General features: G+C 40.6%; 1 protein-coding gene across 1 annotated transcript in view; it reads right to left on the bottom strand.

Annotated features, from left to right (window-relative positions):
* ASIP (agouti signaling protein) overlaps window positions 1-4,429 on the bottom strand; it is a 35,721-nt gene extending 31,292 nt beyond the window's left edge. The window contains exon 1 of the mRNA XM_068207447.1: window positions 4,275-4,429. The gene's annotated coding sequence lies outside the window, so the exon portion shown is untranslated. The remainder of the gene's footprint in view (window positions 1-4,274) is intronic.
* Window positions 4,430-13,297: the final 8,868 nt, after the last annotated feature.

Raw genomic sequence — 13,297 nt, forward strand, 5'->3', positions numbered from 1 at the left:
GCAGGAATGCAAAATGGTTTGGGATTGATGTGGAAATGAGCTCGCAGTGTAGCACTGCTGTCACAAGTGCAAATGGAGCTCTCAAATGGGAAAACTGGAGCAACTTCAGTAGGCGGGGGAGATTTGTTTGAGATCGGTGTGGCTGTTTCTGGAAGGCGCTCCACAAACAAACATTTATTGGAAAGTGTTTGGATAAACCAAAGGAATTGAAAAGTATGTCAAAAAAGAGCCTCAATGCTCAGTTCCTGGAAATCCAGAGGGAAAATGTGGAGTGTCTCAGTTCCTGAATGTGCTTGGCAGGACTGGAATGAGGATGGGGTGAAAAATGAGTTTTCAAGCAAGATGACAAAGCTCTAATGGGGTAAAGCTTCCAGAAGTAGAAGCCAGGTCCAAAACATTTCCAGGACTTGGACCATTCTGGTTCAGTAACAACTATACTTTAGAGCTTCTGCCTTTGGCTTTACTACTACAGAAAATTGATTTCTAAGTTTGTTTTTTTTTTTTTTTTTCCTAAGAAATACAGCTTCTAAGCAAAATTGCTTGATATTGCATCACCGTTTGTGTTATGGGCTAACTAATGACTAGAACTTCAATTTTATTTATTGTCTTACCAGTCTGAAGCTGTGCCCAAGTGTGGATGTTCACTTCAACTCTGGAATTCTGGGGACTCATACAATCATGAAAAGAAAGATGTTGCTTTTACACTTGTGGCATTACAGTTTTCCTACCAACTTGACCTATCTCTCTACTTACTTATTTCCAAGTGTTTTCTTCTTTTTTTTTAATTTTTATTTTATTTTTTTGGTTTTTTTGTTTGCTTTATTTTACTTGGTTTGTGTTTTTTTCTGTTTTTTTTTTTGTTCTTTTTTTTTGTTTGGGTTTTTTTATATCTTACATTTTGCTATCACTAAAACCACTTTAGGTCATGGAAAATAAAAGTTACCTCCAGAGTGTCAGGTATTGAATCAGACCTATTGAAGCAGTCCATTTCAAAACCTTAAGAATATACTGAAAGAACAAGCCTTAAAATTCCACATGTAAATGATTAAAATCTCAGCATGAATTTTAAATAATAGATACATAGATATTATTTCTATAGATATAAAAATATTAGTTATATAAAAATAATAATATCTATTATTACACAAACACACACACACACACACACACACACACACACACACATATATATATATATATATATATATATATATATATATATATAAATTATAAAAAAATATATATATTAAAATATGTGGTAACATGTGTTACATCTGATGATGCACTCTGGGCCTCTGGATGGTTCCCCATTGGGAACTGGCCACTTTCTGAATTTTTCTTTTAAGCAAATACATTTCCACCCACAAAATACATGGATGTGTCTGTCAGCTGAGCCTTCCCAGAGTGTTCCCCCAATAGAACATCCCTGCTGCCACCAGCAGCTGGGCCTGGGACCTGCAGCTGCTCCAAGCACAGCTACCCCTTCCAGAGCTGCTTTCCCCTGGCACAGGAAACGCCTCAGTTATGGGAACTTTATAAAAGTTCATGACAAAATTAATTTAAAGTTTTGCTCTGCAGGGAGATACAAAGAGGCTGATGTGTACAACCAGGCATTTTTAACTGGGATATTTCTATTGTCAGGACAAAACCCATACTTCATATTTTGCTAAACAGTTATGGATTCACAATGCTTAATTCAATACTATTTGGAATGTAATGTCTTTCTCGTTATCCCAGGTTGTTTTTTTAATGGCATGAGCATTTCAAAATGCAGAGAGAAGCAAATGGAAAAGGTGTTGTGAATGTTCCCTACAGAAAGTGCTGCCTTTTGTCTCCTAATCACTCAAATTCAATATACTTATTGCAAATTAAATAGAAGTTTAACCACCCAAGTAAAGAAATTTGAAGAGAAATTGTCTGATTTGATTGAAAGAAAAAAAATATGACTATTCCACTTATGTTGGGTTTTTTCCATGAAATTTGCTTTTTCAAAGGAACGTTATTAATATTTAAAAAATAAGTTAATAATTCTTCTATGCAAATATCCTCCATGAGCATGCACACTTAATTAACAAGGTGTTAATTATTTATTCAAGGGTCTTAGTAGGTGTTCAGTCTGCAAAATGCTGGGGACTGATTAATGTGTATCTTTGCTTCTGTGTCTGTGTGTAACATATTGAGGGGAATGATAAAGAAAAAGAAAATATATTTTAAGCTGGCAAAATCCTTCAGTTTTCAGTGAATTGAGGGTTTTTTACGTACAAGAAAAAGGGAAGATAATTAGGGAAAACACTCTGGTTTCTGTGCATTTTTGCATTTGGACTAGAATGCTTGTGAAAGCTTTCTGAGCCTGCTTCAGTGGGGAAAAAATAATTATTCTCTGAAGTGGGAAATGCACCAGGAAATGAAACTGTGATATTTATAAAGCAAACATGGGATGTTCTCGGGGAGGGGGGGGGGGGGGAGAACCCCAAACTAGAACAAATAACCAAAGAATAAACAAACCCAACTAAAAATAGCAACAAAAAAGGCTCCAAACCACCACGAAAACCAAATGACAAAAAATCCCCCTCAAGCCCTAATAAGCTGCAAAGACCTTTCTGAAAGAGATTGATTAAAGTGTCTAAAATGAGAGACTTCAGCCCATCCAAATAAAATGCCTGGAATTTTAAAAGGACAGACAGGGGGACAGTCCAGTGATGTCTCTGCAGGACTTTCCCAGCCTTGGTCAGAGCGTTTCTCACATTAAGAAGATGCCCAGAAACTCCAAAATTTCCAGGCCCAGCACCCGAGGCACTTTAGAACACAGTGTGCTCTCCTTTGCCTTCGTGGTGTGGCTGAAAGGCAGCAGAAAGAGAGAGCTGTAAAGTATAGCTGCAGAAATAAAGCAGGGAAAAGTAGACAACAATCTGGACAACAGAAAGAAATTAGTCCTTTTTGGAAAACAACAACCACAATAAAATTCCAATAAAATTGTTCACTTTCCAGTGACTGCAGGGTCTATAAAATTGATAGCATTGAGTAGAAATTGATGTTGATATAAAAATTCTGGTGCTGCAAACACCAGTCGGAAATGATCTCTGCATTTTGTGTCTTGTTAACTGTGTAAAGAAACCATTGCTTGCTGAACTCACACAAAATTAAAGACTATTAAGAATACTAATGGAAGACTGGACAATGGGATATGTGAAGTGTAGGATTCGTTTTGTGAGGTGCTACAGCAAAAGCTGACAGGGCAAGTCAGAAAAATAATTACAGTCTGATGTTCAAAGACAAATATTATCACTTCTAAAATAGATAAAATCCAATCCCTTATCTTTCTGGAGTTATGAAAGCTTCAGGAAAATAGAGATTTATTTTAGCATTATATCATCATTTCAGTTACTGCAATTCGACAGGGGAATAAAATAATATAGCTAATCAACTGGAACAGTGTAAAAATACAGCTTAGGAAATGTACGTTGTTAATTTTAATGTACGTTAGTTCAAATGTACGTTGTTAAAATCATGTAATAAAAGAGTGAAGAGAGATAATGTAATATCTAAAATAATTTCAGGGGAAAAAAAACTTAGAAGTAGGCTAAACGAAAAAGCAAAATTTGCAACAACAAAAAAAAAAAAATTGAAGAGACAGAAACACCAAATAGAATCGAAACAACCTAAATCGCAGGCAGTGCCTGGAAAAGAAGGCTTTGGAGTAGAACAGAAGAGTGGAGCAAATAAATGCAGAAGAATAAAATGGTAAAATAACAAAGTTAAGAGAGTTTGAAAACGTTGCCGCTTGCCAGACCCGTGAGGCAGAATCTGCAGGACTGGTCTGAGGTAAAGGCAGGCAAATCTCTCCGGCGCTGCGCGGCAGGCAGAGGGGATCGGCTCGGTCCGGGAGAGGAGCGCAAGGAAAATGCCCTGTGGAAGGTCCAGGGCTTTGGTCCTACCGAAGCAGAAAGGTGTCCCGGTCACCAGGCCCCAGGCCCAGCCAGCCGCTCCCTCGTCCCGCTGCTCCGCGGGCAGGGCGGGCCCTGGCAGCGGAGCGCTGCCGCTGGCCCGCGGCGCTGCCCGCGCCGCCCCGAGCGCGGAGCAGAGCACCGATGGTCAGTCTGTCCTGCTTCAATTCCTGCTTTTTATCAGTTCTCCCCTCGACACCCTCCCCACCCCTCCTTTTTTTTTTTTTTTTTTTTTTTTTTCCCCTCCTTCTCTCTTTGCTGTCTCATGGTAAAAAAATCCAATGGAAAGTTGACCCTCAGCCCCTCCTTTTCCTCCCGTTTGAAACCCACCAGGACAGACCCGGTCCGACCGTCTTCAGGCAGAGGCGATTCCAGCTGGGATTTTCCTGTCACTCAGGGAGAAAAGGATAGATAGCAGGGGGAGGAAAAGGCCTGCTGCTAAAACCCTACCCGTTGTGCTCTACAGTGCTTGTTTCAGGCTCCTTGCTGCAGGGGACCCTGCCTGGCTCCCTGAAGATCACTGTGGATGCTGGGCATCTGCACGATCGGCTCCTCAGCCACTGCCGGGGCAGGAGGGCTGGGAGGTTTCCATTAGCTCCATTCCAATTAGATAGTTCTGTGGAGTCACTAAGAGTCAAAGTGTGAGGAAAAGCTATTTTTCTTAAGCTTGATAAAAGCATGTACAAAACCAGATGAGTTTACCTGAATGTGGGTGTGATTATTCAAGACATATCAAATGTCCCTTTATCATTTCAAGGGTTTCATTATACATATCCGGGGTATATTAATACTTTTTGCTGGCTATTTTGCAGCCATGTGCATGTCATGTGTGCCATGAGGGTTGGGTTTTTGGGCTTTTTATGCCTATTTTGGTGAGTTCTGTGCAAGGGGATAGAAACAAGCAATGGTTGAGCTCTTTAGCTGCTGACAACACTGCTCATGTTTGCAGCCTAGGGCACCAAAAGCTTCTGACTGGAAGGATTTTCAAAGCAGCAATGGGTTCTTAGGAAGGTGAATGATCAAATTTGATTTAACAGCCTCAACAATGATTGAGGGGTTGAAGCTCTAATATGAAATAAAACTGCAGCCCCCTTGCATTTCTCTGTCTTATGAGCAAGTCTGTATTTTTTAGTACTGAGGATCTCATCAAGACTTTTCTGGGGAAGGAAAAATGCCTCTTTAGAAGGTCTTTTTATTACTTTTATTTTTTTTGTTTCTCTCAGTCAGCCTGCCAAACTCTGGCAGTTTAGGTGAGAAAGATGATAGAAAGGTAACATGAGCTGACTTTACAGGACTTGAAAAATTTGCAAACATGGGGCCATGGGAATTGCTGCCTTGGAGCAGGAACTACTCCTTACAACCCCCAAAGTGGAAAATTCCATAAATATCTAAAGTTGTTAATTTTATTTTTTACTACTTCTGATTGAAGGTACTAGCAGTTTATGATGTTGCATTGTTTTAGAGTGCAGAACATCTGCTAAAGGAGATACACAGTGCTTAGCTTGTGTTTTTTCCAAAAAGCATCCAGAATGTTAGCTTGGATCTTGGGACACTTAGGGATTACCCACCAACGGAGTTCCTGCGTGAAGGAAAGATGTGTCCAGCCACCAGAAATACTGGGGACAAAATGGGACTTCTCTGAGTGCTTGAGAAGCAACATTTGAGGGACCAGGTGGAGAGGAAGTTGTTGAGGAAAAACACCTGAGTGGTGCTTGGAGCAGCTTCGCAGAGGAGCTGTGTGAAGACACCTGGAACAGCAGGGGGGAGACAGACCTGCATGAACATACGGAATTTCTGAGGTTCTTGAGAGATGTATTTCCCTTGTTCCTGCTTCACTTTTTTTGGGTAATGGGTTTGAAATGGGGCACACTGCTAGAACTGGGTGAATTTCAGAGGGTTGGGATGTTAGTTTCTGAAACTAGCATTTATCACATGAAAATCTTTAACAGCAACCAAATCCTTCATCTGAAAGCATTCCAATTACAGAATTATGTACTGATATCTACAGGGGAATTGACAGCATTGGCAGCCTTCCTTTTGAAAGGGCAATTTCAAAGTTCATGTTGTAAATTTTATTTTTGTTAATCCCCCTTGAAATAAAAGCTTAGTCTAAATTTCCCATTACAAACCCCCTACTTTTCAGACACTGCTGTTATCTAAATTAGGGACAAATTCTGTTTTTAGCTTACCTTCCCTGAATTTAAATCTCATTATATTGCAGACATTTATGGGATTCAATTAATTTTGTCATTTAAAAGGGAAAGAAATCCCAGGGATTTGTTCTGTGCTGCTTTGTAAAGAAGCTCCACTGTCATGGTGGACTGTGGTTTGGGTTGTCAGACGTGATGCAGAACACCTGGTTTGCATACATTGTACCACTCTCGTAAAAATTTAGTGCGTGAGCACATTTGGGCTTCTTTTCTTGGCTTTATCTCAGTGTTTCATTTTCTCCCTGTTTGGCTCTTTTATTTTCCATTCTTTTGCATTACTACAAAATCAATGTATTTTGCCTTTCCTTATTCCCCTTATTCCATAGTTAGCACGTCTTGGCTTTTCTTCCTCCTGTTCTGTACATGAATGTTTTCCTCTATGATATTTGTTTTCCCCCATTTTTCCAGCCAAGTTTCCTTTCCTCTCTGATGTGTTTTTACACTCTCCTTTATCCACCTGTCTTTAACTGTCTTTTCTTTATCCCCATCATTTTTCCCAATATCCATGCTTTTTGATCTCCCTCAATTCCCCACATTTTGTCAACCTCTCCATCTCCTCATAATTTCTTGCGGCTCCCTCACCATGCCCTCCATCACTCTTTGTTCTTTGACTCCTTTGTGCCACCTCCTCTCTGCACCCTGCCCTGAGCATCTCTTGCAGATGCAATTGGTGGCATTGAGAATGGGTTGAGACAAAAAGAGTCCCCACAAGGATCTGGGTACATATGGGGTCTGTTTGATTCACACCAGGGTGAGTGTGCACCCATCATCTGCAAGCCTTTTGAATAGTCTGTGGATTGTTATAGATCATGTGTTTTAACGGCCTTGTACCATTTTATAAGAGGATTTGATGTCTTTCATGGGTATATGAGATCTGACTTCTATCAGTAACATCTCTTTGATTTTTGGAGTCATGTTCCTGTGACAGAAAGCAGCTGAGCCTGACAGAATGCAGCTTGATTTGCTGCACTTGTACAGTACAAGAATCTAATATATTAATATTTTTTAAGCTTTAATCTCAGTTGCAAATGTTTTTATTAGTAAAACATTACTATTCTGAAAACGGCTTATCTTGGCTTAAAAGATGGGGTTTTTTTCTAATATATAAATAAGCAAGTTAAATTAAAATGCTGTTGTTTACAAGTCTGCCACAGGTTTCAGTAGGCAGAAGGTTCTCTGCTTCTGTGACATGCCAATATCAGCAGGTGATATTTACTGGAAGGACCATCTGAAGGGACAGTTACAGATTTCACATGATTGTGCTGCTCACCCCTATGAGGAAAAAGAAAGTAAGCTTTTGGGCAGCTGAACAGTACAACGATGGGAAATGTTGGCAGAGCAAAGTAAAAATTCAGCATTTTCATGCTATGATATTGGGTTTGGTTTGGTTTTTTAAATCCATGCTGAAATCTTCTCCTGGAAGAACAAGCTCTCAAACCTCTGTACTTAGTAATAACTTTCTTTCATCCTCTAATATTAAATGACAGCAGCAATAATGTGCAAGATCACGTTACGAAGCATCTTGTCCTGGTCATCCAATGAATCTGCTGTGATGTAAATAAACCCAGCATTAACTGAGATGTGAAATTCACTGTAGTTGAGATTAGCAAAGCCAAAGAACAAAAGTTCTAGTTGATTAGAACTAGATGAAATTCATATCCAGACTGGTGTAAACTCTGGGTAATTGGCTCGAAATATTATCCAAAGAAGGGATGGATAAATTGGTTCAGCACCCCCAAAGATCTCCTGTGTTTCTTGAAACAATTGATCATTTGTGCTTTGAAGCTGCTTCCCATTTTCTCAATCAGCCCCATTTGAGAAGAGTTATTAATCTGATAACTTACTTGTCAAAACTTACTAGACAAGGCAGGACAGAAGCATCAAGACCTGTGGGTAATTTAAGAGATGAATTTGTGCTGGTGGCTTTCAAGAATCCCAACCACTGTAATGAAGATCAAACACATCTCTGAAACAGTTCAGTCTAAGCCAGGGATCACATGGTAGAAGAAAATAAGCAGGCCAGGAATTATTATCTCATTTTTTGTAAGGTTTCTAGAGAAAGATAAAACCTATATATGCACACATAGAGCACTGTGCTCCAGACCCAGGTGTGATGCAAGTCCCCTACTTAAAATACTTGTGTACAGAGCCATAGAACAGAATCACAGGATATCCTGAGCTGGGAGGGACCCACAGGATCACCCAGCCCAGCCCCATCCCTGCACAGACACCCAACAGCCCCACCCTGGGCACCCCTGGCAGCGCTGTCCCAACGCTCCTGGAGCTCTGGCAGCCTCGGGGCCGTGCCCATCCCCTGGGCAGCCTGGGCAGTGCCAGCACCCTCTGGGAAAGAACCTTTCCCTGATCTCCAGCCTGCCCTTCCCCTGGCATAGCTTCAGCCATTCCCTGGGTACTGTCCCTGTCACAGAGAGCAGAGATCAGAGCTGCCTCTCTGCTGCCCCTCATGAGGATGTTGAAAACCCCAATGAGGTCTCCCCTCAGGCTCTTCTCCAGCTGAACAGACCAAGCCCCCTCAGCCTCTTGTCATGTGGCTCCTCCAGAACTTTTCCCATCCTTGTGGCCTCGTTTGGATGTACTTTAAGGGCTTAATGTCTTTTTTTATATTGTGGTGCACAAACTGCCCCGAGGACTGGAGGTCCGGCCTCTGCAGAGCAGAGCAGGACAATCCTCTCCTTTCCCTGGCTGGAGATGTTGGACCTGATGCCCTCCAGGACAGGGATATCTCTCCTGGCTGTCAGGGCACTGCTGACTCACATCCGACTTGCCATCGACCAGGAGCTCTTCCTGCAACTGCTTCCCAGCATCCCATTCCCAGTCTGCTCACACACCCAGGGTTACCCCACGCCAGGTGCAGAATCTGGCACCTCCCCGTGTTGAGCTCCATGTGGTCACTGATGGCTCAGTTCTCTCATTTGTTGAGCTCTCCCTGCAGAGCCTCCCTTTTCTTTAAGGGAGTCAACAGCTCCTTCCAGTTCTGCATCATCTGTGAACTTGCTCAGTTTTCCTTCCAGTCCTGCAGCCAGCTCAGTTATGAAGGTGTTGAAGAGCACAGGGATGAAGATTGAGCCCTCTGGAACCTCACTAATGACCTGTGCTAGTCTGATGTCACCCCAGTCACTGTCACCTTTGTGCCCAGCCCATGAGCCAGTTGCTCTCACCTCCCATGATGTGTTTGTCCAGTGTTGGGATGGATGTTTTGTCCAGAAGAATCCTCTGAAATACAGTATGGAAGGCTTTGCTGAAGTCCAAAATAATTACATCTACTGGCATTCCTAGATTGACCAGGTGTTGTTCCATACTTCCATAGAAGTAAATCAGGTTGGACAAGGAGGACTGTCTCCTCATGAAGCCATGCTGGCTGTGACCAATGGCTGCATTGTCCTCCAGCTGTTTTTCAATACTTCCCAAAATAACCTTTTTCCATGATTTTACTGGGCATTGAAAGGGACACTGACAGTCCTGTAGTTTCCAGGGTCCACCTTCTTGCCCTTCTTGAAAATCAGGACAATATCTGCCTACTTCCACTTGACTGGAACCAGTCTGGATTCCTAAAATCACTCAAAAATCATCAAAAGGGGCTTTATGATGACATTAACACCTCTTTGAAGATTTTGGACAAATTCCATCAGGGCCCATTGATTTTTAGGGATCAGGCTGGGGTAGCAGATCCCACACAATTTCAACTAGGATTTGATCAGTCTTACAATCATGGTCCTCCAGCAGAGGACCCTGAGACCCCCCTGATCCATCATCCATTTTTTGCCTCCATCTTCAAAAAGAATGACTGACCTAGGGGGTCCCAGTACCCTGAGAATCAATTGAAGTCAGTGCCGTGACAAATCAGACATTCCTTAGAGACTTGGGAAGGCAAATGTGAAATAGCTGCCAAACAGCAAAAGCATTTCAGTAGAAGGAACATCAGAATACAAATGTGCAGATTTTACACCTAATATATTAAAAACAGAGCAGATTATCACTGTCAAGCAAATCCTTATCCATATGTGTGAAAATGGGTAACAACAATTAAAAATAGAGGAATGAAGTGTCTGAAGCATCATGACAGGATGAGGTTTGAACAATACAATGAATCATGAGAGCTCCTTTGCAGAAGGGCTACCAGCACTCAGTGAGGTCTCCCATTCTCTTACAGCTGAGCTCCTGATCCCTCCTGAAAGCAGCCAACTTGGTTAAACAGATTATATCTGATAAGTTCTTGCTTTTGCATGGGAGTAGATGTAACAAATATCCCAGAAACATCAGGTTATGCACATCTGTCTTTGCAAAGGTCAGTGGAAAGCAGTTTAAGACCTTTGTTACTTCAGTGGCACATCCCTTGCTGCTGGTTCTGCAGAGTTGCACTGCTATAAAATTACTTTTTTTTCTGTGATAAGTAATGGAGAAGATGGGCATGTTTGAAGACCACTCAGAGAAACCTTAGCATTAGCAGTGGAAGAAGCGGCACATGAAGTGAAAGTGAAACCAATCCGATTTACGCTTTTGAGTAAAATATTGTGAATTGAAGCATTGCATTTTGGTGTAATAATGCTACAGCTCAGGAGAATGTCTTACCTTTAGGCTCAAGAGGTCTGGTGTCCAATGGTTGCTCTGATAGTCTGTGAAATCAAAGGATGCTCTTTCACTAGAAGCAGTCAAAAGGACTGAAATCCACACGGCTACAGGTTGGTACTGGATTTACTGCTGGGTTTATGCAACATAAAAACCCCCAACCTCCCACTCCCTGTGGATAGGTTTAGCAGCTGGTCTTCAGGCTAAACAACTGAGTTAGCAGAAGAAGAAATTGATAAAATACGAGTTTATCCATAGCAAAGAAGAAAGCAAGGCCGTTAGCATGGAAACCAAAAAAATAGACACATAAGGGATATTTGAGTTAGAGGATACATGCCTTAGTGAGCAGCATACGAGCCTAAATAATTTGTTGTAAACTCTTACCAATTAATTGACATTAATTACTTTGTACCAATAAAGTACAATGAGCTATTGTTTTGTCCAATGAATATAATGAGCTGTTTTGATGTAACTAATGACTTAAGATCACGCTTTGTTAAGTGTATAAAACTTAAGAACAATTTGTAATAAAGAGAAGCCATTGTTGTCTCTGCAGAAGTGTGTGTGTGTATGTTGTGTGTCCATCTCAACAGCAACAACTCCCTGTTGATATTCTCTGGTTACTCTTTTCCCATCTTCTCTCATTCCTTTTCTTTGCTTGAAAATTCATAATGTGAGTTGTCTTTCACTCTCATGATGATCTAAAATATTTCTGCCAGATTTGACTTAATTTCTTTACCCGTCACTCTCATTTTTAGAATCTTGTGATCAGTATAAGATTTTGTTTTGCAATTTAAATACTTTAAATCCCTGAGAAGTGAAATAGAGTGTATTGATGACAGAAATATTGAAAATGTCAGAGCTTTTGGATTGGAACTATTCTAGGCAAAGCATTTATTGAAAAGCTTTATCCATCATGCCTTTCATTATGTAATTTAAGAATGGCAACTGCCCATGAGCAGTTAATCCTAACCTTCTCTTTCACTTTCATAATTAATCAGGAAGTGTTTTAGCTGAAGACTGAATGTTTCAAATTTGTGTGATATACTTGTCTGACTTGATCCTGCTTTCATATTAAAAAATAAAAGAAAGGAAAGAAAAGAAAGAAAGGAAAGAAAGGAAAGGAAGGAAGGAAGGAAAGGAAGGAAGGAAGGAAAGGAAAGGAAGGAAAGGAAGGAAAGGAAGGAAAGGAAGGAAAGGAAGGAAGGAAAGGAAGGAAGGAAAGGAAGGAAGGAAAGGGAAGGAAAGGGAAGGGAAGGGAAGGGAAGGGAAGGGAAGGGAAGGGAAGGGAAGGGAAGGGAAGGGAAGGGAAGGGAAGGGAAGGGAAGGGAAGGGAAGGGAAGGGAAGGGAAGGGAAGGGAAGGGAAGGGAAGGGAAGGGAAGGGAAGGGAAGGGAAGGGAAGGGAAGGGAAGGGAAGGGAAGGGAAGGGAAGGGAAGGGAAGGGAAGGGAAGGGAAGGGAAGGGAAGGGAAGGGAAGGGAAGGGAAGGGAAGGGAAGGGAAGGGAAGGAAGGAAGGAAGGGAAGGAAGGAAAGAAAGAAAGAAAGAAAGAAAGAAAGAAAGAAAGAAAGAAAGAAAGAAAGAAAGAAAGAAAGAAAGAAAGAAAGAAAGAAAGAAAGAAAGAAAGAAAGAAAGAAAGAAAGAAAGAAAGAAAGAAAAAAAAAAAAACTTTAGAGGATGTGTTCTTCGTTAAATGTTTCTTCACTTGCCTGAAGAATAAAGGCAGCAAAAGTGGAGCATTAGGAACAATGAAGGGAAGAGAGGGGCAATGGTAACGTGAATTGAAGGGCGGCAGATGTAATTTTTATTGTCAGTAACATTTTCAGGACTTTAAACTGTAAATGTTTTTAGGGAAGGAATTTCTATTTCTCTGTGAAGTACCTGCTGTATTTCTGATTGCTGCAAAATCACTATGGCTCAAAACGTCAAATATCTTCACTATGTATGTATATTCTACAGATAGAAAGAGGTTTGCTAAGTGCTTCAGTATTTTACATGAAATTCTTACATTCTTTGCATTTTAAGTTACAAGTTCTAATGGTTGTCATGACCAAGTCAATAAAGGAAAAACAACATTTTAATTAAACAGCTAATTTACATCTAGCATTCTTGTCTTTGGTGATTCATGTGTGTTGTGTTCATAACATTTTTTCTGTCTTGTGAGTTACTGTGCTGTGAGGGATATATCTGAACATTAAACAGGCTATACTGTTGAGATCTTGGAAAGTCCTAAATCAAATTTAATTGTTCTACTACAGCCATATTCTAACTAATCACAGAAAAGGATTTTAAGGACCCCATAATATTCAGTAATGGTTGCCATTTTTTCAACATCAGACATTTCTCAGTAGTACTGCTGTATGTTTTGAGATAAAGCACTATATTTTTTTGTTGCAATGGAGTTTGAAATGGAGGGGGGGAAATCCACTACAAAAACAGCATTGCAATATATTTCTTATTTTAAAAATTATTTTGGTTTTTACTTCCCTACCATTTAAAAATTAAGATACAGGAAAGGAAGATCAGTGGTCTAATTACCCTACAAAAAATTTATCTG

This window comes from Anomalospiza imberbis, chromosome 17, assembly GCF_031753505.1.
Source record: "Anomalospiza imberbis isolate Cuckoo-Finch-1a 21T00152 chromosome 17, ASM3175350v1, whole genome shotgun sequence".
Classification (NCBI taxonomy): Eukaryota; Metazoa; Chordata; class Aves; order Passeriformes; family Viduidae; genus Anomalospiza; species Anomalospiza imberbis.